Raw genomic sequence first — 23735 nt, 5'->3', positions numbered from 1 at the left:
GGGCTTGGGCCTGTTTATCAGTTTAATAAACACAAAAAGTGATGAGAAACCATCAGTTTCAGATGCGTTTCAGATCAAATCAGCCTCAGTTTCTATCATGTATTTAGTCGTTACAAAAACATATCTGGCATCTATCTGGGAAAGTCTCCACATCGTCCAACACAGATGTTGATCCTCAATATACCCTCACATTGTCCAGCGCAAAAGTCCAGCCTTTTTGTTTTGGTTCTTTTTTTGTCAGGTCTATCCATCCATTCATTTGGCACACGATTTTCATCTTCTGTTGTTAGGATGTTTATACTTTGGGTGTGGCGGTGTGTGAAAACCCTCCCTTTAGAAGAGCTAAAAAACACAGAACATATGCGGCCTTGGCGACTCATTAAAAAGGCACTATTTCTCATTGGGGCCTGTTTGATACTTTGACCCCTTTTATGCTCTTTAAATGGGCAGACCTTCTGCATTTGTGCTGTTTGATTCTTTCAGACCTTTGATACGGGACAGAGGCCTGTAGACAAAATTATTTTTTTTAAAGTTTTTAGAAATGTAAGTTGAAAGTGGGATCTTTTTTCAGCGATGCAAACAATTTGGGTCGGGGGGTTGCCGTGACCCGGATTCGAACCGGGGTTGCTGCGACCACAACGCAGAGTACTAACCACTATACGATCACGGCAGGTTGTGGGTTTTTGTCGTGTGTGGCTTTGATGTGATCCGAAACACCTTCGTATCCCAAGGATAGCATATGTAGCTCTGCGGCATGTGGCTGGCAGGCATGGTTTTTTTTTTGTGTTTGTAGCAAAATCATTGACAGCAGAGATAAAGAGGAAGACGAGCTTTCCTTACGGTGTGGGGTCAGCCACATGTGTTGCAAGACGACACACTGTGAGGTATCTTTGGGGCGTAAGTGAGCTAGGATACCCAGGGAGTAGAAGGTTTAAAGCGATCCTGTTCTAAAGCAGTGGGAGAAGTGAGAGACTAAAACCAGTGTGCCGAGCTAGCCAGGAGTTGAACCTAGAATCTTCTGATCCGTAGTCAGACGCGTTATCCATTGCGCCACTAGCCCTTAGCAAATCTGATAGAGAGTGGAACAGTCTTTCGTAAAACAGCATGTTCCAAAAGCTTTGAAAGGATTTACGGAGTTGGCCAAAAGAGCCTCTGTATACAAAAGCTTGGCACATCCTTCGAGCCGGAATTGAACCAGCGACCTAAGGATAACTGTTGTTGGGCACCTACAGTCCTCCGCTCTACCAACTGAGCTATCGAAGGGAGCAAAGCCAACATCCTTTTCATGAATCCTGTATGAATGCATGTAACCAGGCTTAAGATGCGTATCATGGGACACCTGCCGTTCTCTGCTGTACCAAATGAGTTCTGGAAGGGAGCCAGGGGCTTGGGCCTGTTTATCAGTTTAATAAACACAAAAAGTGATGAGAAACCATCAGTTTCAGATGCGTTTCAGATCAAATCAGCCTCAGTTTCTATCATGCATTTAGTCGTTACAAAAACATATCTGCCATCTATCTGGGAAAGTCTCCACATCATCCAACACAGATGTTGATCCTCAATATACCCTCACATTGTCCAGCGCAAAAGTCCAGCCTTTTTGTTTTGGTTCTTTTTTTGTCAGGTCTATCCATCCATTCATTTGGCACACGATTTTCATCTTCTGTTGTTAGGATGTTTATACTTTGGGTGTGGCGGTGTGTGAAAACCCTCCCTTTAGAAGAGCTAAAAAACACAGAACATATGCGGCCTTGGCGACTCATTAAAAAGGCACTATTTCTCATTGGGGCCTGTTTGATACTTTGACCCCTTTTATGCTCTTTAAATGGGCAGACCTTCTGCATTTGTGCTGTTTGATTCTTTCAGACCTTTGATACGGGACAGAGGCCTGTAGACAAAATTATTTTTTTTAAAGTTTAAGAAATGTAAGTTGAAAGTGGGATCTTTTTTCAGCGATGCAAACAATTTGGGTCGGGGGGTTGCCGTGACCCGGATTCGAACCGGGGTTGCTGCGACCACAACGCAGAGTACTAACCACTATACGATCACGGCCGGTTGTGGGTTTTTGTCGTGTGTGGCTTTGATGTGATCCGAAACACCTTCGTATCCCAAGGATAGCATATGTAGCTCTGCGGCATGTGGCTGGCAGGCATGTTTTTTTTTGTGTTTGGAGCAAAATCATTGACAGCAGAGATAAAGAGGAAGACGAGCTTTCCTTAAAGTGTGGGGTCAGCCACATGTGTTGCAAGACGACACACTGTGAGGTATCTTTGGGGCGTAAGTGAGCTGGGATACCCAGGGAGTAGAAGGTTTAAAGCGATCCTGTTCTATAGCAGTGGGAGAAGTGAGAGACTAAAACCAGCGTGCCGAGCTAGCCAGGAGTTGAACCTAGAATCATCTGATCCGTAGTCAGACGCGTTATCCATTGCCCCACTAGCCCTTAGCAATTTGGATAGAGAGTGGAACAGTCTTTCGTAAACAGCATATTCCAAAAGCTTTGAACTGATTGACGGAGTTGGCCAAAAGAGCCTCTGTATACAAAAGCTTTGCACATCCTTCGAGCCGGAATTGAACCAGCGACCTAAGGATAACTGTTGTTGGGCACCTACAGTCCTCCGCTCTACCAACTGAGCTATCGAAGGGAGCAAAGCCAACATCCTTTTCATGAATCCTGTATGAATGCATGTAACCAGGCTTAAGATGCGTATCATGGGACACCTGCCGTTCTCTGCTGTACCAAATGAGTTCTGGAAGGGAGCCAGGGGCTTGGGCCTGTTTATCAGTTTAATAAACACAAAAAGTGATGAGAAACCATCAGTTTCAGATGCGTTTCAGATCAAATCAGCCTCAGTTTCTATCATGTATTTAGTCGTTACAAAAACATATCTGGCATCTATCTGGGAAAGTCTCCACATCGTCCAACACAGATGTTGATCCTCAATATACCCTCACATTGTCCAGCGCAAAAGTCCAGCCTTTTTGTTTTGGTTCTTTTTTTGTCAGGTCTATCCATCCATTCATTTGGCACACGATTTTCATCTTCTGTTGTTAGGATGTTTATACTTTGGGTGTGGCGGTGTGTGAAAACCCTCCCTTTAGAAGAGCTAAAAAACACAGAACATATGCGGCCTTGGCGACTCATTAAAAAGGCACTATTTCTCATTGGGGCCTGTTTGATACTTTGACCCCTTTTATGCTCTTTAAATGGGCAGACCTTCTGCATTTGTGCTGTTTGATTCTTTCAGACCTTTGATACGGGACAGAGGCCTGTAGACAAAATTATTTTTTTTAAAGTTTAAGAAATGTAAGTTGAAAGTGGGATCTTTTTTCAGCGATGCAAACAATTTGGGTCGGGGGGTTGCCGTGACCCGGATTCGAACCGGGGTTGCTGCGACCACAACGCAGAGTACTAACCACTATACGATCACGGCAGGTTGTGGGTTTTTGTCGTGTGTGGCTTTGATGTGATCCGAAACACCTTCGTATCCCAAGGATAGCATATGTAGCTCTGCTGCATGTGGCTGGCAGGCATGGTTTTTTTTTTGTGTTTGTAGCAAAATCATTGACAGCAGAGATAAAGAGGAAGACGAGCTTTCCTTACGGTGTGGGGTCAGCCACATGTGTTGCAAGACGACACACTGTGAGGTATCTTTGGGGCGTAAGTGAGCTAGGATACCCAGGGAGTAGAAGGTTTAAAGCGATCCTGTTCTAAAGCAGTGGGAGAAGTGAGAGACTAAAACCAGTGTGCCGAGCGAGCCAGGAGTTGAACCTAGAATCTTCTGATCCGTAGTCAGACGCGTTATCCATTGCGCCACTAGCCCTTAGCAATTTGGATAGAGAGTGGAACAGTCTTTCGTAAACAGCATATTCCAAAAGCTTTGAACTGATTGACGGAGTTGGCCAAAAGAGCCTCTGTATACAAAAGCTTTGCACATCCTTCGAGCCGGAATTGAACCAGCGACCTAAGGATAACTGTTGTTGGGCACCTACAGTCCTCCGCTCTACCAACTGAGCTATCGAAGGGAGCAAAGCCAACATCCTTTTCATGAATCCTGTATGAATGCATGTAACCAGGCTTAAGATGCGTATCATGGGACACCTGCAGTTCTCTGCTGTACCAAATGAGTTATGGAAGGGAGCCAGGGGCTTTGGCCTGTTTATCAGTTTAATAAACACAAAAAGTGATGAGAAACCATCAGTTTCAGATGCGTTTCAGATCAAATCAGCCTCAGTTTCTATCATGCATTTAGTCGTTACAAAAACATATCTGGCATCTATCTGGGAAAGTCTCCACATCATCCAACACAGATGTTGATCCTCAATATACCCTCACATTGTCCAGCGCAAAAGTCCAGCCTTTTTGTTTTGGTTCTTTTTTTGTCAGGTCTATCCATCCATTCATTTGGCACACAATTTTCATCTTCTGTTGTTAGGATGTTTATACTTTGGGTGTGGCGGTGTGTGAAAACCCTCCCTTTAGAAGAGCTAAAAAACACAGAACATATGCGGCCTTGGCGACTCATTAAAAAGGCACTATTTCTCATTGGGGCCTGTTTGATACTTTGACCCCTTTTATGCTCTTTAAATGGGCAGACCTTCTGCATTTGTGCTGTTTGATTCTTTCAGACCTTTGATACGGGACAGAGGCCTGTAGACAAAATTATTTTTTTTAAAGTTTAAGAAATGTAAGTTGAAAGTGGGATCTTTTTTCAGCGATGCAAACAATTTGGGTCGGGGGGTTGCCGTGACCCGGATTCGAACCGGGGTTGCTGCGACCACAACGCAGAGTACTAACCACTATACGATCACGGCCGGTTGTGGGTTTTTGTCGTGTGTGGCTTTGATGTGATCCGAAACACCTTCGTATCCCAAGGATAGCATATGTAGCTCTGCGGCATGTGGCTGGCAGGCATGTTTTTTTTTGTGTTTGGAGCAAAATCATTGACAGCAGAGATAAAGAGGAAGACGAGCTTTCCTTAAAGTGTGGGGTTAGCCACATGTGTTGCAAGACGACACACTGTGAGGTATCTTTGGGGCGTAAGTGAGCTGGGATACCCAGGGAGTAGAAGGTTTAAAGCGATCCTGTTCTATAGCAGTGGGAGAAGTGAGAGACTAAAACCAGCGTGCCGAGCTAGCCAGGAGTTGAACCTAGAATCTTCTGATCCGTAGTCAGACGCGTTATCCATTGCCCCACTAGCCCTTAGCAATTTGGATAGAGAGTGGAACAGTCTTTCGTAAACAGCATATTCCAAAAGCTTTGAACTGATTGACGGAGTTGGCCAAAAGAGCCTCTGTATACAAAAGCTTTGCACATCCTTCGAGCCGGAATTGAACCAGCGACCTAAGGATAACTGTTGTTGGGCACCTACAGTCCTCCGCTCTACCAACTGAGCTATCGAAGGGAGCAAAGCCAACATCCTTTTCATGAATCCTGTATGAATGCATGTAACCAGGCTTAAGATGCGTATCATGGGACACCTGCCGTTATCTGCTGTACCAAATGAGTTCTGGAAGGGAGCCAGGGGCTTGGGCCTGTTTATCAGTTTAATAAACACAAAAAGTGATGAGAAACCATCAGTTTCAGATGCGTTTCAGATCAAATCAGCCTCAGTTTCTATCATGTATTTAGTCGTTACAAAAACATATCTGGCATCTATCTGGGAAAGTCTCCACATCGTCCAACACAGATGTTGATCCTCAATATACCCTCACATTGTCCAGCGCAAAAGTCCAGCCTTTTTGTTTTGGTTCTTTTTTTGTCAGGTCTATCCATCCATTCATTTGGCACACGATTTTCATCTTCTGTTGTTAGGATGTTTATACTTTGGGTGTGGCGGTGTGTGAAAACCCTCCCTTTAGAAGAGCTAAAAAACACAGAACATATGCGGCCTTGGCGACTCATTAAAAAGGCACTATTTCTCATTGGGGCCTGTTTGATACTTTGACCCCTTTTATGCTCTTTAAATGGGCAGACCTTCTGCATTTGTGCTGTTTGATTCTTTCAGACCTTTGATACGGGACAGAGGCCTGTAGACAAAATTATTTTTTTTAAAGTTTAAGAAATGTAAGTTGAAAGTGGGATCTTTTTTCAGCGATGCAAACAATTTGGGTCGGGGGGTTGCCGTGACCCGGATTCGAACCGGGGTTGCTGCGACCACAACGCAGAGTACTAACCACTATACGATCACTGCAGGTTGTGGGTTTTTGTCGTGTGTGGCTTTGATGTGATCCGAAACACCTTCGTATCCCAAGGATAGCATATGTAGCTCTGCGGCATGTGGCTGGCAGGCATGGTTTTTTTTTTGTGTTTGTAGCAAAATCATTGACAGCAGAGATAAAGAGGAAGACGAGCTTTCCTTACGGTGTGGGGTCAGCCACATGTGTTGCAAGACGACACACTGTGAGGTATCTTTGGGGCGTAAGTGAGCTAGGATACCCAGGGAGTAGAAGGTTTAAAGCGATCCTGTTCTAAAGCAGTGGGAGAAGTGAGAGACTAAAACCAGTGTGCCGAGCTAGCCAGGAGTTGAACCTAGAATCTTCTGATCCGTAGTCAGACGCGTTATCCATTGCGCCACTAGCCCTTAGCAAATCTGATAGAGAGTGGAACAGTCTTTCGTAAAACAGCATGTTCCAAAAGCTTTGAAAGGATTTACGGAGTTGGCCAAAAGAGCCTCTGTATACAAAAGCTTTGCACATCCTTCGAGCCGGAATTGAACCAGCGACCTAAGGATAACTGTTGTTGGGCACCTACAGTCCTCCGCTCTACCAACTGAGCTATCGAAGGGAGCAAAGCCAACATCCTTTTCATGAATCCTGTATGAATGCATGTAACCAGGCTTAAGATGCGTATCATGGGACACCTGCCGTTCTCTGCTGTACCAAATGAGTTCTGGAAGGGAGCCAGGGGCTTGGGCCTGTTTATCAGTTAAATAAACACAAAAAGTGATGAGAAACCATCAGTTTCAGATGCGTTTCAGATCAAATCAGCCTCAGTTTCTATCATGCATTTAGTCGTTACAAAAACATATCTGCCATCTATCTGGGAAAGTCTCCACATCATCCAACACAGATGTTGATCCTCAATATACCCTCACATTGTCCAGCGCAAAAGTCCAGCCTTTTTGTTTTGGTTCTTTTTTTGTCAGGTCTATCCATCCATTCATTTGGCACACGATTTTCATCTTCTGTTGTTAGGATGTTTATACTTTGGGTGTGGCGGTGTGTGAAAACCCTCCCTTTAGAAGAGCTAAAAAACACAGAACATATGCGGCCTTGGCGACTCATTAAAAAGGCACTATTTCTCATTGGGGCCTGTTTGATACTTTGACCCCTTTTATGCTCTTTAAATGGGCAGACCTTCTGCATTTGTGCTGTTTGATTCTTTCAGACCTTTGATACGGGACAGAGGCCTGTAGACAAAATTATTTTTTTTAAAGTTTAAGAAATGTATGTTGAAAGTGGGATCTTTTTTCAGCGATGCAAACAATTTGGGTCGGGGGGTTGCCGTGACCCGGATTCGAATCGGGGTTGCTGCGACCACAACGCAGAGTACTAACCACTATACGATCACGGCCGGTTGTGGGTTTTTGTCGTGTGTGGCTTTGATGTGATCCGAAACACCTTCGTATCCCAAGGATAGCATATGTAGCTCTGCGGCATGTGGCTGGCAGGCATGTTTTTTTTTGTGTTTGGAGCAAAATCATTGACAGCAGAGATAAAGAGGAAGACGAGCTTTCCTTAAAGTGTGGGGTCAGCCACATGTGTTGCAAGACGACACACTGTGAGGTATCTTTGGGGCGTAAGTGAGCTGGGATACCCAGGGAGTAGAAGGTTTAAAGCGATCCTGTTCTATAGCAGTGGGAGAAGTGAGAGACTAAAACCAGCGTGCCGAGCTAGCCAGGAGTTGAACCTAGAATCTTCTGATCCGTAGTCAGACGCTTTATCCATTGCGCCACTAGCCCTTAGCAATTTAGATAGAGAGTGGAACAGTCTTTCGTAAAACAGCATATTCCAAAAGCTTTGAACTGATTGACGGAGTTGGCCAAAAGAGCCTCTGTATACAAAAGCTTTGCACATCCTTCGAGCCGGAATTGAACCAGCGACCTAAGGATAACTGTTGTTGGGCACCTACAGTCCTCCGCTCTTCCAACTGAGCTATCGAAGGGAGCAAAGCCAACATCCTTTTCATGAATCCTGTATGAATGCATGTAACCAGGCTTAAGATGCGTATCATGGGACACCTGCCGTTATCTGCTGTACCAAATGAGTTCTGGAAGGGAGCCAGGGGCTTGGGCCTGTTTATCAGTTAAATAAACACAAAAAGTGATGAGAAACCATCAGTTTCAGATGCGTTTCAGATCAAATCAGCCTCAGTTTCTATCATGCATTTAGTCGTTACAAAAACATATCTGCCATCTATCTGGGAAAGTCTCCACATCATCCAACACAGATGTTGATCCTCAATATACCCTCACATTGTCCAGCGCAAAAGTCCAGCCTTTTTGTTTTGGTTCTTTTTTTGTCAGGTCTATCCATCCATTCATTTGGCACACGATTTTCATCTTCTGTTGTTAGGATGTTTATACTTTGGGTGTGGCGGTGTGTGAAAACCCTCCCTTTAGAAGAGCTAAAAAACACAGAACATATGCGGCCTTGGCGACTCATTAAAAAGGCACTATTTCTCATTGGGGCCTGTTTGATACTTTGACCCCTTTTATGCTCTTTAAATGGGCAGACCTTCTGCATTTGTGCTGTTTGATTCTTTCAGACCTTTGATACGGGACAGAGGCCTGTAGACAAAATTATTTTTTTTAAAGTTTAAGAAATGTAAGTTGAAAGTGGGATCTTTTTTCAGCGATGCAAACAATTTGGGTCAGGGGGTTGCCGTGACCCGGATTCAAACCGGGGTTGCTGCGACCACAACGCAGAGTACTAACCACTATACGATCACGGCAGGTTGTGGGTTTTTGTCGTGTGTGGCTTTGATGTGATCCGAAACACCTTCGTATCCCAAGGATAGCATATGTAGCTCTGCGGCATGTGGCTGGCAGGCATGGTTTTTTTTTTGTGTTTGTAGCAAAATCATTGACAGCAGAGATAAAGAGGAAGACGAGCTTTCCTTAAAGTGTGGGGTCAGCCACATGTGTTGCAAGACGACACACTGTGAGGTATCTTTGGGGCGTAAGTGAGCTAGGATACCCAGGGAGTAGAAGGTTTAAAGCGATCCTGTTCTAAAGCAGTGGGAGAAGTGAGAGACTAAAACCAGTGTGCCGAGCTAGCCAGGAGTTGAACCTAGAATCTTCTGATCCGTAGTCAGACGCGTTATCCATTGCGCCACTAGCCCTTAGCAAATCTGATAGAGAGTGGAACAGTCTTTCGTAAAACAGCATGTTCCAAAAGCTTTGAAAGGATTTACGGAGTTGGCCAAAAGAGCCTCTGTATACAAAAGCTTGGCACATCCTTCGAGCCGGAATTGAACCAGCGACCTAAGAATAACTGTTGTTGGGCACCTACAGTCCTCCGCTCTACCAACTGAGCTATCGAAGGGAGCAAAGCCAACATCCTTTTCATGAATCCTGTATGAATGCATGTAACCAGGCTTAAGATGCGTATCATGGGACACCTGCCGTTCTCTGCTGTACCAAATGAGTTCTGGAAGGGAGCCAGGGGCTTGGGCCTGTTTATCAGTTTAATAAACACAAAAAGTGATGAGAAACCATCAGTTTCAGATGCGTTTCAGATCAAATCAGCCTCAGTTTCTATCATGCATTTAGTCGTTACAAAAACATATCTGCCATCTATCTGGGAAAGTCTCCACATCATCCAACACAGATGTTGATCCTCAATATACCCTCACATTGTCCAGCGCAAAAGTCCAGCCTTTTTGTTTTGGTTCTTTTTTTGTCAGGTCTATCCATCCATTCATTTGGCACACGATTTTCATCTTCTGTTGTTAGGATGTTTATACTTTGGGTGTGGCGGTGTGTGAAAACCCTCCCTTTAGAAGAGCTAAAAAACACAGAACATATGCGGCCTTGGCGACTCATTAAAAAGGCACTATTTCTCATTGGGGCCTGTTTGATACTTTGACCCCTTTTATGCTCTTTAAATGGGCAGACCTTCTGCATTTGTGCTGTTTGATTCTTTCAGACCTTTGATACGGGACAGAGGCCTGTAGACAAAATTATTTTTTTTAAAGTTTAAGAAATGTAAGTTGAAAGTGGGATCTTTTTTCAGCGATGCAAACAATTTGGGTCGGGGGGTTGCCGTGACCCGGATTCGAACCGGGGTTGCTGCGACCACAACGCAGAGTACTAACCACTATACGATCACGGCCGGTTGTGGGTTTTTGTCGTGTGTGGCTTTGATGTGATCCGAAACACCTTCGTATCCCAAGGATAGCATATGTAGCTCTGCGGCATGTGGCTGGCAGGCATGTTTTTTTTTGTGTTTGGAGCAAAATCATTGACAGCAGAGATAAAGAGGAAGACGAGCTTTCCTTAAAGTGTGGGGTCAGCCACATGTGTTGCAAGACGACACACTGTGAGGTATCTTTGGGGCGTAAGTGAGCTGGGATACCCAGGGAGTAGAAGGTTTAAAGCGATCCTGTTCTATAGCAGTGGGAGAAGTGAGAGACTAAAACCAGCGTGCCGAGCTAGCCAGGAGTTGAACCTAGAATCTTCTGATCCGTAGTCAGACGCGTTATCCATTGCCCCACTAGCCCTTAGCAATTTGGATAGAGAGTGGAACAGTCTTTCGTAAACAGCATATTCCAAAAGCTTTGAACTGATTGACGGAGTTGGCCAAAAGAGCCTCTGTATACAAAAGCTTTGCACATCCTTCGAGCCGGAATTGAACCAGCGACCTAAGGATAACTGTTGTTGGGCACCTACAGTCCTCCGCTCTACCAACTGAGCTATCGAAGGGAGCAAAGCCAACATCCTTTTCATGAATCCTGTATGAATGCATGTAACCAGGCTTAAGATGCGTATCATGGGACACCTGCCGTTATCTGCTGTACCAAATGAGTTCTGGAAGGGAGCCAGGGGCTTGGGCCTGTTTATCAGTTTAATAAACACAAAAAGTGATGAGAAACCATCAGTTTCAGATGCGTTTCAGATCAAATCAGCCTCAGTTTCTATCATGTATTTAGTCGTTACAAAAACATATCTGGCATCTATCTGGGAAAGTCTCCACATCGTCCAACACAGATGTTGATCCTCAATATACCCTCACATTGTCCAGCGCAAAAGTCCAGCCTTTTTGTTTTGGTTCTTTTTTTGTCAGGTCTATCCATCCATTCATTTGGCACACGATTTTCATCTTCTGTTGTTAGGATGTTTATACTTTGGGTGTGGCGGTGTGTGAAAACCCTCCCTTTAGAAGAGCTAAAAAACACAGAACATATGCGGCCTTGGCGACTCATTAAAAAGGCACTATTTCTCATTGGGGCCTGTTTGATACTTTGACCCCTTTTATGCTCTTTAAATGGGCAGACCTTCTGCATTTGTGCTGTTTGATTCTTTCAGACCTTTGATACGGGACAGAGGCCTGTAGACAAAATTATTTTTTTTAAAGTTTAAGAAATGTAAGTTGAAAGTGGGATCTTTTTTCAGCGATGCAAACAATTTGGGTCGGGGGGTTGCCGTGACCCCGATTCGAACCGGGGTTGCTGCGACCACAACGCAGAGTACTAACCACTATACGATCACGGCAGGTTGTGGGTTTTTGTCGTGTGTGGCTTTGATGTGATCCGAAACACCTTCGTATCCCAAGGATAGCATATGTAGCTCTGCTGCATGTGGCTGGCAGGCATGGTTTTTTTTTTGTGTTTGTAGCAAAATCATTGACAGCAGAGATAAAGAGGAAGACGAGCTTTCCTTACGGTGTGGGGTCAGCCACATGTGTTGCAAGACGACACACTGTGAGGTATCTTTGGGGCGTAAGTGAGCTGGGATACCCAGGGAGTAGAAGGTTTAAAGCGATCCTGTTCTAAAGCAGTGGGAGAAGTGAGAAACTAAAACCAGTGTGCCGAGCTAGCCAGGAGTTGAACCTAGAATCTTCTGATCCGTAGTCAGACACGTTATCCATTGCCCCACTAGCCCTTAGCAAATCTGATAGAGAGTGGAACAGTCTTTCGTAAAACAGCATGTTCCAAAAGCTTTGAAAGGATTTACGGAGTTGGCCAAAAGAGCCTCTGTATACAAAAGCTTGGCACATCCTTCGAGCCAGAATTGAACCTGCCACCTAAGGATAACTGTTGTTGGGCACCTACAGTCCTCCGCTCTACCAACTGAGCTATCGAAGGGAGCAAAGCTGACATCCTTTTCATGAATCCTGTATGAATGCATGTAACCAGGCTTAAGATGCGTATCATGGGACACCTGCAGTTCTCTGCTGTACCAAATGAGTTATGGAAGGGAGCCAGGGGCTTTGGCCTGTTTATCAGTTAAATAAACACAAAAAGTGATGAGAAACCATCAGTTTCAGATCCGTTTCAGATCAAATCAGCCTCAGTTTCTATCATGCATTTAGTCGTTACAGAAACATATCTGGCATCTATCTGGGAAAGTCTCCACATCGTCCAACACAGATGTTGATCCTCAATATACCCTCACATTGTCCAGCGCAAAAGTGCAGCCTTTTTGTTTGGTTCTTTTTTTGTCAGGTCTATCCATCCATTCATTTGGCACACGATTTTCATCTTCTGTTGTTAGGATGTTTATACTTTGGGTGTGGCGGTGTGTGAAAACCCTCCCTTTAGAAGAGCTGAAAAACACAGAACATATGTGGCCTTGGTGACTCATTAAAAAGGCACTATTTCTCATTGGGGCCTGTTTGATACTTTGACCCCTTTTATGCTCTTTAAATGGGCAGACCGTCTGCATTTGTGCTGTGTGATTCTTTCAGACCTTTGATACGGGACAGAGGCCTGTAGACAAAATTATTTATTTAAAAAGTATAAGAAATCCAAGTTGAAAGTGGGATCTTTTTTCAGCGATGCAAACAATTTCGGTCGGGAGGTGGGGTTCTGGGTGGGATCATTGACAGCAGAGATAAAGAGGAAGACGAGCTTTCCTTAAGGTGTTGGGTCAGCCACATGTGTTGCAGGACAACACACTGTGAGGTATCTTTGGGGCGTAAGTGAGCTGGGATACCCAGGGAGTAGAAGGTTTAAAGCGATCCTGTTCTATAGCAGTGGGAGAAGTGAGAGACTAAAAACGGCGTGACGAGCTAGCCAAGAGTTGAACCTAGAATCTTCTGCTCCGTAGTCAGACGCGTTATTCATTGCTCCACTAGTCCTTAGCAAATCCAATAGAGAGTGGTACAGTCTTTCGTAAAATAGCATATTCCAAAAGCTTTGAAAGGATTGACGGAGTTGGCCAAAAGAGCCTCTGTGCTCAAAAGCTTGGCACATCCTTCGAGCCGGAATTGAACCAGCTACCTAAGGATAACTGTTGTTGGGCACCTACAGTCCTCCGCTCTACCAACTGAGCTATCGAAGGGAGCAAAGCCAACATCCTTTTCATGAATCCTGTATGAATGCATGTAACCAGGCTTAAAGGGATAGTTCGCTTGGCACTAGGTTGCAGTATCAATGCGCGCTGCCGCCTGGCGACAGCTGCGCCTGTTTCACGGTGTTTACTGCTCGGAAAGTTAACGTAATCATGTCTGACTACGACACTGATGATGAAGACATCCCTTTTACCATAGAGCTAAAGGGATATCTTTATTAACCAGAATATACAGATGCCGAACTTCCCCAGATGGATTTAGAACGGGCAGAGAGAGAGAGGAGGGACAGATAAGTGGTCCCAGCTAAAGTTGGAGCCACAGCTGCAGCTGTGAGACACAGGGTGACCGCCGACAAATGGTGGTGCATTTGTTCGAAGCGCCTAGTAATGCCAACGGAGGTGGAAAGACTGTACCACAATATAAAGTATATACAACAAAAAAAGTTTGTAAATGCTCAAAAAGTATAAATGAGTACACTTGTGTCTTCTTTTTAATTTCTTCCAGCCACTGCTCTTTAGTTAGAGTTCCACCAGAGGGACAGTAAAGTTGCCCTCTATATTGGCTGTGTCCTGTTTCAGCCATTCTGAACTGCCCGCATTTTTTGCACGTGTTGTGCAAAACTTTGCGGGTCAGTTTTCGGGGTGCTCTATTAGGGTGAGTGGAGCCTGCTATGGGAGCCGGAGCAGGGGCCAGAGGAGGGACCAAAACAGGAGCCAGAGCAGGAGCCAGAGCAGGAGCCAGAGCAGGAGCCAGAGCAGGAGCATGTGGAGGAGTGGCAGAGAACGTTCAAAAACTCTGTGTCTGTAGAGTAGTGGGGATAACACGAACCTGTGAGGCCACTGGAGCAATTGTCATTACCTGAGGCCTTTTGGGTGGAGCAGGGAGAAGCTGCTGCTGTCCTGGTGGATTTGTATCATCTGTAAATTGCAGCTTTCTTTTTAATTTGGCCTGTCCCACAGTGTTAGGGGGTAAACTGTAAATATGTGTTGGTTCTGAATGTGGTATGGCATAATGGGGACGTATATTGGCGGGGAGAAGTGGGTCAGCAGCTACAGAAAACCGGCTAGGAAGGTTTAGCCCTTGTTGCACCACAGCCGTTTCCTGCCTTTTCACCCTTTGATTATGCCACTGAACCAGGGTGGTGTAGCTCACATCCACCAGCTGCAAGGTAGTCTGCTGCATGATAGCTCCGTTTGCTAAAATGAGCTGCCTGATCTTTCTGTAGTCCTGAAGGATCAGATCCCATATTGAGAATGTGCCTGTCCCTCTTTTTTTTGGACTACGATGGATCCTGCAGAGGCGAACAAAGATGGTCTCCACTAGGCGGCAGCAGTCTGGCCATTGGGCAGATGGGGCTGTGGTTGTTAAGGCATGACGCTTCACACTTTCCACCCCAGGGGTAAATTCCTGCTTCCTTTTGGGGGAACTAAACCTCCCAGTGTTCAGCTTGTCTTGGTGCCTTGCAGCAAATACCACCCTCTGCTTGTCAAAGTCCAGCAGGCTCTGCCACAGAGCAACAATGCTGCTCACCTACACAGGGAAATAACACAACTGTACATGAGGACACAGCAATGTTCCAGTGAGCTGAGGAGTGTGCATAGTGCATGTATGCAGCAAGCAACAACACGTTACTGACCTCCTGGTTGCTCAGCGTCAGAGAGGTTTTGTTCCTCAGCTCCACCAGATACTCAGCCAAGCTGTCCACTTTGTCCAGGCCTGGTACGCCTGCCTCATCTAAACCCTAAGACAACACAACCAACAGAACAGATATTAGTTAAAGGACATTTTGTTCAAGTTTTCTTTTATCTATCTACTATTCTACAGTTTACTATACATTTCACACCTCAGACATACGGCCAGCTATGGCAGGCTGGGTGGAGGGAGCAGGCTGGGTGGAGAAAGCAGACTGGGTGGAGAAAGCAGGCTGGGTGGAGAAAGCAGGCTGGGTGGAGAAAGTAGGTTGGGTGGAGGGAGCAGGCTGGGTGGAGGGAGCAGGCTGGGTGGAGGGAGCAGAATGGGTGGAGAAAGCAGGCTTGGTGGAGGGAGCAGGCTGGGTGGAGGGAGCAGGCTGGGTGGAGGGAGCAGAATGGGTGGAGAAAGCAGGCTTGGTGGAGAAAGCAGGCTTGGTGGAGGCAGCAGGCTGGGTGGAGGGAGCAGGCTGGGTGGAGGGAGCAGGTTGGGTTGAGGGAGCAGGCTGGGTGGAGGGAGTAGGCTGGGTGGAGGGAGGAGGTTGGGTGGAGGGAGCAGGTTGGGTGGAGGGAGCAGGCTGGGTGGAGGGAGCAGGTTGGGTGGAGAAAGCAGGCTGGGTGGAGGGAGTAGGCTGGGTGGAGGGAGGAGGTTGGGTGGAGGGAGCAGGTTGGGTGGAGGGAGCAGGCTGGGTGGAGAAAGCAGGCTGGGTGGAGGGAGCAGGCTGGGTGGAGAAAGCAGGCTGGGTGGAGGGAGCAGGCTGGGTGGAGAAAGCAGGCTGGGTGGAGGGAGCAGGCTGGGTGGAGAAAGCAGGCTGGGTGGAGAAAGCAGGCTGGGTGGAGGGAGCAGGTTGGGTGGAGGGAGCAGGCTGGGTGGAGAAAGTAGGTTGGGTGGAGGGAGCAGGCTGGGTGGAGGGAGCAGAATGGGTGGAGAAAGCAGGCTTGGTGGAGGGAGCAGGCTGGGTGGAGGGAGCAGAATGGGTGGAGAAAGCAGGCTTGGTGGAGGCAGCAGGCTGGGTGGAGAAAGCAGGCTGGGTGGAGGGAGCAGGCTGGGTGGAGGGAGCAGGTTGCGTGGAGAAAGCAGGCTGGGTGGAGGGAGCAGGTTGGGTGGAGGGAGCAGGCTGGGTGGAGGGAGCAGGTTGGGTTGAGGGAGCAGGCTGGGTGGAGGGAGTAGGCTGGGTGGAGGGAGGAGGTTGGGTGGAGGGAGCAGGTTGGGTGGAGGGAGCAGGCTGGGTGGAGGGAGCAGGTTGGGTGGAGAAAGCAGGCTGGGTGGAGGGAGTAGGCTGGGTGGAGGGAGGAGGTTGGGTGGAGGGAGCAGGCTGGGTGGAGAAAGCAGGCTGGGTGGAGGGAGCAGGCTGGGTGGAGAAAGCAGGCTGGGTGGAGGGAGCAGGCTGGGTGGAGAAAGCAGGCTGGGTGGAGAAAGCAGGCTGGGTGGAGGGAGCAGGTTGGGTGGAGGGAGCAGGTTGGGTGGAGGGAGCAGGCTGGGTGGAGAAAGCAGGCTGGGTGGAGGGAGCAGGCTGGGTGGAGAAAGCAGGCTGGGTGGAGGGAGCAGGCTGGGTGGAGAAAGCAGGCTGGGTGGAGGGAGCAGGTTGGGTGGAGCAGGCTGGGTGGAGGGAGCAGGCTGGGTGGAGAAAGCAGGCTGGGTGGAGGGAGCAGGTTGGGTGGAGGGAGCAGGCTGGGTGGAGGGAGCAGGTTGGGTGGAGAAAGCAGGCTGGGTGGAGGGAGCAGGCTGGGTGGAGGGAGGAGGTTGGGTGGAGGGAGCAGGCTGAGTGGAGGGACCAGGCTGGGTGGAGGGAGCATGTTGGGTGGAGAAAGCAGGCTGGGTGGAGGGAGCAGGCTGGGTGGAGAAAGCAGGCTGGGTGGAGGGAGCAGGCTGGGTGGAGGGAGAAGGCTGGGTGGAGGGAGCAGGTTGGGTGGAGAAAGCAGGCTGGGTGGAGGGAGCAGGCTGGGTGGAGGGAGCAGGCTGGGTGGAGAAAGCAGACTGGGTGGAGAAAGTAGGTTGGGTGGAGGGAGCAGGCTGGGTGGAGGGAGCAGAATGGGTGGAGAAAGCAGGCTGGGTGGAGGGAGCAGGCTGGGTGGAGGGAGCAGGTTGGGTGGAGAAAGCAGGCTGGGTGGAGAAAGCAGGCTGGGTGGAGGGAGCAGGTTGGGTGGAGGGAGCAGGCTGGGTGGAGGGAGCAGGTTGGGTGGAGAAAGCAGGCTGGGTGGAGGGAGCAGGCTGGGTGGAGAAAGCAGGCTGGGTGGAGGGAGCAGGCTGGGTGGAGAAAGCAGGCTGGGTGGAGGGAGCAGGTTGGGTGGAGGGAGCAGGCTGGGTGGAGGGAGCAGGTTGGGTGGAGAAAGCAGGCTGGGTGGAGGGAGCAGGCTGGGTGGAGAAAGCAGGCTGGGTGGAGGGAGCAGGCTGGGTGGAGGGAGAAGGCTGGGTGGAGAAAGCAGGCTGGGTGGAGAAAGCAGGCTGGGTGGAGAAAGCAGGCTGAGTGGAGGGAGTAGGCTGGGTGGAGGGAGTAGGCTGGGTGGAGAAAGCAGGCTGGGTGGAGAAAGCAGACTGGGTGGAAAAAGTAGGTTGGGTGGAGGGAGCAGGCTGGGTGGAGGGAGCAGAATGGGTGGAGAAAGCAGGCTTGGTGGAGGGAGCAGGCTGGGTGGAGAAAGCAGGCTGGGTGGAGGGAGCAGGTTGGGTGGAGAAAGCAGGCTGGGTGGAGAAAGCAGGCTGGGTGGAGGGAGTAGGCTGGGTGGAGGGAGCAGGTTGGGTGGAGAAAGCAGGCTGGGTGGAGAAAGCAGGCTGGGTGGAGGGAGCAGGTTGGGTGGAGGGTGCAGGTTGGGTGGAGAAAGCAGGCTGGGTGGAGGGAGCAGGCTGGGTGGAGAAAGCAGGCTGGGTGGAGGGAGCAGGCTGGGTGGAGAAAGCAGGCTGGGTGGAGGGAGCAGGCTGGGTGGAGGGAGCAGGCTGGGTGGAGAAAGCAGGCTGGGTGGAGAAAGCAGGCTGGGTGGAGGGAGCAGGTTGGGTGGAGGGAGCAGGCTGGGTGGAAGGAGCAGGTTGGGTGGAGGGAGCAGGCTGGGTGGAGGGAGTAGGCTGGGTGGAGGGAGGAGGTTGGGTGGAGGGAGCAGGTTGGGTGGAGGGAGCAGGCTGGGTGGAGGGAGCAGGTTGGGTGGAGAAAGCAGGCTGGGTGGAAGGAGCAGGCTGGGTGGAGAAAGCAGGCTGGGTGGAGGGAGCAGGCTGGGTGGAGGGAGCAGGTTGGGTGGAGGGAGCAGGCTGGGTGGAGGGACCAGGCTGGGTGGAGGGAGCAGGTTGGGTGGAGAAAGCAGGCTGGGTGGAGGGAGCAGGCTGGGTGGAGAAAGCAGGCTGGGTGGAGAAAGCAGGCTGGGTGGAGGGAGCAGGCTGGGTGGAGGGAGTAGGCTGGGTGGAGAAAGCAGGCTGGGTGGAGAAAGCAGGCTGGGTGGAGGGAGTAGGCTGGGTGGAGAAAGCAGGCTGGGTGGAGGGAGCAGGTTGGGTGGAGAGAGCAGGCTGGGTGGAGAGAGCAGGTTGGGTGGAGGCAGCAGGTTGGGTGGAGGGAGCAGGTTGGGTAGAGAAAGCAGGCTGGGTGGAGGCAGCAGGCTGGGTGGAGGGAGCAGGCAGGGTAGAGGGAGCAGGCTGGGTAGAGAAAGCAGGCTGGGTGGAGGCAGCAGGCTGGGTGGAGGGAGCAGGCAGGGTAGAGGGAGCAGGCTGGGTAGAGGGAGCAGGCTGGGTGGAGGCAGCAGGCTGGGTGGAGGCAGCAGGCTGGGTGGAGGCTTGGAGCTGTGAGGTTGCAGAGGAAAGCGTCTCACCTTGAAGTCCTGACACCAGTAAGTCCAGAGCATCTTCATCATGAAGCCTTCATCTTCCTCTCCTTCACTCGCGGCCACATCTCCCAGAAGCCCGTCAGTCTCTTCCGAGTCAGGCTGTGCTTTCAGAGGCTCGCCCGTTTGACTTAACAGGTAGTCAACACCCAGCAGCTCACCTACGGAAACATAACAAACACACACACAGATAGTAAAACACTTCTTTACGCTTCATACATATTAGTGACTCAGTCATACAATAGTTTAACTAAACAGTTGTTTTACCTTCACAGATATCATTTTGAAATACCTGTGTATTTTGCTGGAGGTGTGAAGTTGGGGACGTATTCTCGGCCGAGCACCTTCAGGCTGTTGTTGATGCATCGTGTCGTGTCTCCAGCACATGTGAGAAGACACGACGGCTTGCCGCTCACTGCTGCAGCGCCCCGATCCTGATTCCACCTGTTAAGGCCTTCCAGGAGGTAGAGCTGGAAATTCAGCAGATTTGCACTGGTTCCTGAAAAAAACAAGCAAAAAAACAAAAAAACTCATTTATGCCTTAGAAAAATTGCTTGTTGATCCAGTTTTGATATCAAATCCAGCTAAGAGGTGTAATCATGTAGAGAGGGACTTACCAGGAATAAAGCTGTTCAAATGGCAGTGAAATGACTCGAGCGATGTTGATCCTCTGGCACAGCGGCAGCTGCTGAGGTTGATGCCACTCTTGTTCATGCTGCCTACTTCAGTGTACAACGGAATCCCTGGAACATCCTGGATGCATTTTATGTGCCGTTTTTGCACACGCCAGATGTGATCCATCCTCACTTCATCCAGCAGAGGAACACCCATCAGGTCTCTCCCTTTTGGACCCCTTAGCTCCTCCAGCAGCCGTTCTAGTTGTACAAGAGTTGCTTCCTCTCCCCGAGTCCTCCTACGGCAGAAAGTACTCAACTCTTTTTCGTTTTCTGATAACGTGGAGGTGCGTCGCTTACTTAAAAAAATCCGGGTTACTGCAATTTTGATTTTTTTGTCGTAAAGTGGGTACTGACGTCCTCGTCGTGCTACTACCACAGACAGCCCACAGACCTGCTGCCTATTTATTCATTCGGCTAAAATTCAAAATTACAGTAACCCGGATTTTTTTAAGTAAGCGACGCACCTCCACGTTATCAGTGCTAGTGTACAGTAATTAATAAATTATAAACAGCATAGTTTGTGCCTGTTTAAAGTTGCCCATAGGAAACCGTTTCATGGCCGAATATCTCAAGAGAGCAGCCAGACGCCTCTCGAATATCTTCGGAACAGCTCCAAATGTTCAACAACAAGCAGGGGTGAGTAGAACATCATGTTATAATGTGAAATCAAGGGCTCAATGTAAAAAAAACGGTCTTGTCCTTTAAGCTGGAAGCTCACATTAGAGCTGTTGTAAAATCCAGCTTTTTTCACTTAAGGCAGCTAGCCAAAGTTAAACCCATTCTTCCCAGAGAGCGCGTCGATTGCGTTCACACCAAACTCGGCTCGGCAAAAAGACTAGGGTCCGACGCGGGTCGAAAGGCGAGTCGAGTTGACGCGGCAGCCCGGGTCGGCAGTGTGAACGCAACAGCGGCCACGTTAAATTCACGGATTAAAAGCGGGTTATTCGGCAGTGTGAAAGGGGCTAGTGATTCATGCATTTCCCAGCTTCAGAGGGTTCAAAATGCTGCTGCACGACTTTTAACAGGTACACGAAAATTTGACCATATTTCCCCTGTTTTAGTTTCTTTTCACTGGTTGCCAGTATATTTTAGGATTCATTTTAAAAGCCTTTTATTTGCTTTTAAAGCTCTTAATGGCCTTGCCCCTCCCTACCTGTCTGAGCCGTTACATCCTTACACACCCTCCCGCTCCCTCAGGTCAGCTGACCAGTTGTTTCTCAGGGTCCCAAAGACAAAGCGCAAGCTCAGAGGGGACCGTGCTTTTTCTGTGGCAGCTCCCAAGCTATGGAATGACCTTCCTTTGGACATAAGACAGGCCTCTTCACTTGTTGTTTTTAAATCCCAACTTAAGACCCATCTTTTTTCTTTGGCTTTTGGCACAATCTGAGATGTTTGACTTTGTTTTATTGTGTTTACTGTAGGAGCCATTTGAATAGTTTATGTTTATCATTTATTGTCTTTAAAGGAGCACTAGGTAGCATTTTCACCTAAAATTATAGCCTTCAGGAGTTTAACAAAGGTTAAACAAGTCAATGGTAAGCGAATGAAGCCTGTCTCGCTCCCAACAGGGGTCTGTATGCTGAAAATCCCATATGTAACTTCGGCAGGAGCGACCCGCTTCTGAAGTGTCGTGATGCGCGAGAAGAGTCGTTTGTGTTTACGGCACTTAGCTAGGTACTGTATGCTAGCTGTAGTTGTAGGCTATGTGTTCGCTTGCGTTGAAGAGCTAACACCAAGCGTTTCATATTCTGCCTTTCACAGACTGAAAATGAAACGTTCGATGTTGGCACTTCCCATCTTCGTGAAATTTCTCCAAGCGTGATCTTGTTCATCTACCATAGTGACCTGTGTTTTAGATCGCAAAGAGACAGGTGATGACGGTGCTTTAATTCCTCCTGAGTTCGAGACGTAGCCTAGCTTCAGAAATACACGGACTGACCTGATTAGAATAAGAATAGCGTTTTGATCCGAACAAGAATTGTTATCTACAAATGAAAATTGATTAATTTGTGATTGTAATCGGAATAGTGTAGAGCTAGTCTGCGTTTATTGCGGCGTGTATGTTGGTAGTGCCTGCGCGCATCTGTCTAAGATGTAACTTTTGTAAGTGTCTGCTAATACAAAGGAATCACTCCACGAATACACCATGATGAGGGAAGAATCCCATTCAAGATCAGCAACAGTCCATCCATACATCCATACATCCATTATGTGCCGCTTGTCCGGGGATCGGGTCGCGGGGGCAGCAGCCTGAGCAGAGAAACCCAGACGAGCTGTCCCCGGCCACTTCCTCCAGCAACAGGATTATAGCATATTATCTTGAGTTCTCTCTACAGAAAATCTCTGATTATAGTATCTTACGTGGGCAGTCTACACTTATAAATCAGATGACCTAACTGCACTGACTAAATAACACAACGGCAGCATTCGCCACGATGGTTAGTTAGTGGGTGTGTACAGGTGGGCATTTTTACGACAGTGTAGAATTTCAGTTTGACCAATAGAGATCGCTATACTGCCGCTAAACTACCTTGTATCCCTTTAAATATTATCATTTACAAATTCCATTTTTTTACATTCAGAACTTCATTTGTTTCTCTACATCTAATATAATTCCTGTCTTGAGTATGTATGAGTTAGAGTGAGTAATTGAGTGAGTGTGAATGAATGAGTACGCCCTCTACAGGCAAAGGGGGAAATATGCCGGAAGGTATATAGGTGTGCCATCCGGATGCCAATAGGAGGGTTCGGTGATGCGCACACCATCAAAGACCGTGGCAAAGAGAGGAGAAATGAATGTACATTGGAATCCAGAACATGAGAAACTTACAAAGCCACTTGAACCCTTAAAGTGTGTAATTTATATTATTTCTGTTAATAAACCACAATCAACTTTATTTTCGACTCCTCGACTGTTTAACACGAGTCAGTGATCATCACACCGAACCCCAGAAATTGTCAAACAAACAAAGGTCAATGGGACACCAAAATAACACCAAGGTTTGGACAATACATTTACATCTTAATTACTTTAGTACTGCTTTTATATTTGACCCTTCTATTTTATGATTGTATTGTATTTTATGATTGTGTATAGCACTTTGGTCCTGTGGGTGTATAAAGTGCTTTATAAATAAAGTTGGTATGGTATGGTACTGACTACTGACTACTTCTTTAAAAAGTAACTTAGTTAAGTTACTAAATAAAATTCACTTCATTTAGCATAAATACTTATAACAATAAAATAACATACTCGGAATCTAACGGCACTTAGGCCTATGTAAATGAATGAACATGCAGGCCTATTTTGAACATCCCATTGAATCTGTAGTTGTCTAACATTAGAGCAGCAAGAAGTGGTTTTATTAAACAAAAACAGTATAAAAAAATCTAAATACTCTTTCTTCACTTCATTTAACTGAAATACTTATTACAAATTAAATGCTTTTTTTTTACTTTATCAAATCTAACTTAAATACTTCTTATAAAGAATAAAGTAGCGTTTCTTGACTCAATTTAACATAAACACTTCTTTAAAAAACAAAATACAATAGACATTCTTGACTCCATGCATTTAACTCTGATTGCATCTATCCATATGAATTACAGTAACACTTAATGCTATGGTAGGTAATCCTAGAGAGCTAGCAAGAGAGCTAGCAAGATTCGAAAATGTCCCCTCCTCTAAGCTCCACCCCCCCTCCCCATTCCGTCAGTGCTTCATCCAAAGCCGGTAGAACCTCGTGCGCACATGGAGCAGGGAGCCGACAGAGGGGGGCGTAGGCAGAAAGCAGAGGCATCTGATTGGTTTTTTGTAGGCGACCAATCCGAGATCAGCGTCCCGCTGATCTCGGATTGGTCAGCTTTTTCTCAGTCCTGCAGCCGCCACAGAGGTCTGATTATTTTTGTCCCTTTTTCTAAATACATCTTGTATAGATTTCTCTCAGGATAGACGGACCATTTCACCCAGTATTACAAAATGTGTTTCTGAACAGGATTACCAACCATGTCTTTAAGTTATATTGAACATCTTAATGAACCTGTAGTTGTCCCG

At 47.6% G+C, this 23735-nt stretch overlaps 18 non-coding genes across 18 annotated transcripts; all 18 read right to left on the bottom strand.

Moving 5' to 3' along the window:
- Positions 1-598: 598 nt before the first annotated feature.
- trnah-gug (transfer RNA histidin (anticodon GUG)) lies at positions 599-670 on the bottom strand. The gene has a single exon. It is a non-coding gene; the product is annotated as a tRNA-His (tRNA).
- Positions 671-987: 317 nt separating this feature from the next.
- On the bottom strand, positions 988-1060 carry trnar-acg (transfer RNA arginine (anticodon ACG)). Its single transcript has one exon. It is a non-coding gene; the product is annotated as a tRNA-Arg (tRNA).
- A 114-nt stretch (positions 1061-1174) lies between these two features.
- trnay-gua (transfer RNA tyrosine (anticodon GUA)) lies at positions 1175-1263 on the bottom strand. Its single transcript is given in 2 exon segments — positions 1175-1210; positions 1227-1263. It is a non-coding gene; the product is annotated as a tRNA-Tyr (tRNA).
- A 717-nt stretch (positions 1264-1980) lies between these two features.
- On the bottom strand, positions 1981-2052 carry trnah-gug (transfer RNA histidin (anticodon GUG)). Its single transcript has one exon. It is a non-coding gene; the product is annotated as a tRNA-His (tRNA).
- Positions 2053-2553: 501 nt separating this feature from the next.
- trnay-gua (transfer RNA tyrosine (anticodon GUA)) lies at positions 2554-2642 on the bottom strand. Its single transcript is given in 2 exon segments — positions 2554-2589; positions 2606-2642. It is a non-coding gene; the product is annotated as a tRNA-Tyr (tRNA).
- Positions 2643-3359: 717 nt separating this feature from the next.
- On the bottom strand, positions 3360-3431 carry trnah-gug (transfer RNA histidin (anticodon GUG)). Its single transcript has one exon. It is a non-coding gene; the product is annotated as a tRNA-His (tRNA).
- Positions 3432-3934: 503 nt separating this feature from the next.
- trnay-gua (transfer RNA tyrosine (anticodon GUA)) lies at positions 3935-4023 on the bottom strand. The gene is given in 2 exon segments: positions 3935-3970; positions 3987-4023. It is a non-coding gene; the product is annotated as a tRNA-Tyr (tRNA).
- A 717-nt stretch (positions 4024-4740) lies between these two features.
- On the bottom strand, positions 4741-4812 carry trnah-gug (transfer RNA histidin (anticodon GUG)). Its single transcript has one exon. It is a non-coding gene; the product is annotated as a tRNA-His (tRNA).
- Positions 4813-5313: 501 nt separating this feature from the next.
- On the bottom strand, positions 5314-5402 carry trnay-gua (transfer RNA tyrosine (anticodon GUA)). The gene is given in 2 exon segments: positions 5314-5349; positions 5366-5402. It is a non-coding gene; the product is annotated as a tRNA-Tyr (tRNA).
- Positions 5403-6508: 1106 nt separating this feature from the next.
- trnar-acg (transfer RNA arginine (anticodon ACG)) lies at positions 6509-6581 on the bottom strand. Its single transcript has one exon. It is a non-coding gene; the product is annotated as a tRNA-Arg (tRNA).
- A 114-nt stretch (positions 6582-6695) lies between these two features.
- Positions 6696-6784, bottom strand: trnay-gua (transfer RNA tyrosine (anticodon GUA)). Its single transcript is given in 2 exon segments — positions 6696-6731; positions 6748-6784. It is a non-coding gene; the product is annotated as a tRNA-Tyr (tRNA).
- Positions 6785-8075: 1291 nt separating this feature from the next.
- On the bottom strand, positions 8076-8164 carry trnay-gua (transfer RNA tyrosine (anticodon GUA)). The gene is given in 2 exon segments: positions 8076-8111; positions 8128-8164. It is a non-coding gene; the product is annotated as a tRNA-Tyr (tRNA).
- A 717-nt stretch (positions 8165-8881) lies between these two features.
- On the bottom strand, positions 8882-8953 carry trnah-gug (transfer RNA histidin (anticodon GUG)). Its single transcript has one exon. It is a non-coding gene; the product is annotated as a tRNA-His (tRNA).
- A 317-nt stretch (positions 8954-9270) lies between these two features.
- Positions 9271-9343, bottom strand: trnar-acg (transfer RNA arginine (anticodon ACG)). Its single transcript has one exon. It is a non-coding gene; the product is annotated as a tRNA-Arg (tRNA).
- A 114-nt stretch (positions 9344-9457) lies between these two features.
- Positions 9458-9546, bottom strand: trnay-gua (transfer RNA tyrosine (anticodon GUA)). Its single transcript is given in 2 exon segments — positions 9458-9493; positions 9510-9546. It is a non-coding gene; the product is annotated as a tRNA-Tyr (tRNA).
- Positions 9547-10263: 717 nt separating this feature from the next.
- trnah-gug (transfer RNA histidin (anticodon GUG)) lies at positions 10264-10335 on the bottom strand. Its single transcript has one exon. It is a non-coding gene; the product is annotated as a tRNA-His (tRNA).
- Positions 10336-10836: 501 nt separating this feature from the next.
- On the bottom strand, positions 10837-10925 carry trnay-gua (transfer RNA tyrosine (anticodon GUA)). Its single transcript is given in 2 exon segments — positions 10837-10872; positions 10889-10925. It is a non-coding gene; the product is annotated as a tRNA-Tyr (tRNA).
- Positions 10926-13416: 2491 nt separating this feature from the next.
- On the bottom strand, positions 13417-13505 carry trnay-gua (transfer RNA tyrosine (anticodon GUA)). Its single transcript is given in 2 exon segments — positions 13417-13452; positions 13469-13505. It is a non-coding gene; the product is annotated as a tRNA-Tyr (tRNA).
- Between the last annotated feature and the right edge of the window lie 10230 nt (positions 13506-23735).

This window comes from Odontesthes bonariensis, chromosome 8 (assembly GCF_027942865.1).
Source record: "Odontesthes bonariensis isolate fOdoBon6 chromosome 8, fOdoBon6.hap1, whole genome shotgun sequence".
Taxonomy (NCBI): Eukaryota; Metazoa; Chordata; class Actinopteri; order Atheriniformes; family Atherinopsidae; genus Odontesthes; species Odontesthes bonariensis.
Note: the sequence above shows the minus strand (reverse complement) of the source record. Positions and strands in the feature narration are given on the sequence as shown.